Source organism: Petaurus breviceps, unplaced genomic scaffold (assembly GCF_028583685.1).
Source record: "Petaurus breviceps papuanus isolate PSGF00001 unplaced genomic scaffold, PetGlider_PUasm1.0 90574, whole genome shotgun sequence".
NCBI classification, from domain to species: domain Eukaryota; kingdom Metazoa; phylum Chordata; class Mammalia; order Diprotodontia; family Petauridae; genus Petaurus; species Petaurus breviceps.
The window spans coordinates 2,212,450-2,214,719 of NW_027187277.1; positions in this window are offsets into that span (position 1 = coordinate 2,212,450).

Consider the following 2,270-nt stretch of genomic DNA (forward strand, 5'->3'; position numbering starts at 1 on the left):
AGAGAGAGAGAGACAGAGACAGAGACAGAGAGACAGAGACAGAGACAGAGAGACAGAGACAGAGACAGAGACAGAGAGAGACAGAGAGAGGAGGAGGAGAGGAGAGGAGAATAGGACAAGTTTTAAACAATCATTATTAGTCACTAGACTAATGATAGAGAAGACATTGAATTTGGAGTGTACCAGGCAAAGACTGATTCAGCATTGTGAACAGCATATTGTCACAGTGATATTCTTTGGTACTAACTGCCAAACACTGGTTGGATGAACATGATGCTGAGATTAAGAGGCTGCTTGTAATAAAGTAAGCAATCACTCCAGAGAATGCTACCCTATACTTGCTTCTCAATAATATCAGCTTGTGCCAGCTGACGCCTGGCCTGGCCTTCCTATCAACCTTTGCTCCACCAGACCAATTGTAATAGATGATTTTAATTCAGTTTCTAGAATAAAAAAAATATTCTTATCAGAAAGACCACCCTATGCAGTCATATGTAGTAGAAAGGTCAGCCTATGGTCAAAAATAATGAATGGTTTCTCTGTTATTAGACTAAGCCTCTGTTTAGAGTGCATTGGATGATGGGTCAATTCAGCATTAGGTGATATTTTGTCACAGCAAAGCCCTTCAGACCCACTGCCCAACAATGATGTAATCAATATGCTATCATTGTTTAAACATTGGTTGCATCTATGATTTCCCTCAGAAAAGAATACCAGTGATTATTTACTGGTGTTCCAAACACTGTCTAGAGAGGGAAATATTAAAATGGATGCTGATGTTTTGAGTTTCTTGGGTATAAAATCTCTTTTCTAATAAAGTGGCATCTAACCCATTTAGATTGCTAAATTAATATAAACAAAATAAAAATATAAAATAAAAACAGCTTAAAAGTCATCAAAGATACTGGCAATAAGGTTTGTTTGCAGCAAACACAAAATAACAACAAAAAAACCCAAACCCCAAAAATATATAGTGATAATATCTCATCATTGCACTGGAGACTCACACTTACAACTAGCAATGCTAAATAGGCAATGCATAAAATTCTGTTGATTCTGTATACCAGCCCACTGGAAATGTGGCATTACATCCTGTACCCCCATCTTACAGAAGAGGAGACTAAAGCATGGAGAACGTAAAGTGACTTCTCTCAGGGTTGGTAAATGTTCAAAGCAGAATTTGAACACATCTTCTGGTCTCCAACTTTGGCACTCTACAGAAAGGGGCTGGAATAGATCAGAGGTTCTTAACCTGGAGTCTGTGACTTCAAAAAAAGTTGGGTGACCATTTCATTATAATTGTTTTTCTTGTAATTCTGTGTATTTTATTTAATGCATTTAAAGATATTTTATTTCGATAAGGAATCCATAGGCTTTACTAGTTTGCCAAAGGGGTCCTTGATAAAAAAAAGGTCAAGTACACTGAACTAGATGCTCTCTAAGGGGACAGAGTTACAGATTTCTCTAATATACTTTATTTGTTGCTCTTTGTCAAAGGACAAACGACATCACAGAGTGTAGTCTCACTCTCTTCCAGAGACATTGGACTCTAGTGTCAAGACAAAAGTCAAGATGACTGACAATGAACCAGGATGCAGTGGGTGACCTTGGACTTTATATGAACAAGAACCAATGGCACCATCTAATCTCTTTGCCCCTTTTCCTTTACCTCCTAGGTCTATGGCCTTTCACAGTTGGTTGGCTGTATTTCTTCTTCATAAATGTTAAGCTAAATATGCACTCAGGTATTTTGATAACTGTATTTCAATATTAATATTTTCCTTTGTAATCCTATGGATTTTACCTATATATTTGAAAACATTATTCTGAGAGAAGGGGTTTGTAGTTTTTATCAAAGGGTCTAAGGGCTACATGACACACAAAAAAGGTTAAGATATCCTGATTTATAATAAGAAATAATACAGACAGTTCCAGAAATGTGTGGGATGCAGGAAAATGTAGGTATAAAGTGAGTACATGACCAAAAACCAGGGCACAAATACCTTTATTCATAATGTTTAAATGGGGATTGATAGTAAGGAAATGTAAAATGTAAGGAAAGTTAAAAAGATATAATTGATTGATCACTTAATAAATTTAACCAAATGATGTCCAGTGTACATTTTTTTTTTTTACTTAAGAGCATATCAAGGTGGCACAGTGAATAGAGCACTGGCCCTGGAGTCAGGAGGACCTGAGTCCAAATTCGGCCTCAGACACTTAACACACACACACACACACACACACACACACACACACACACACACACA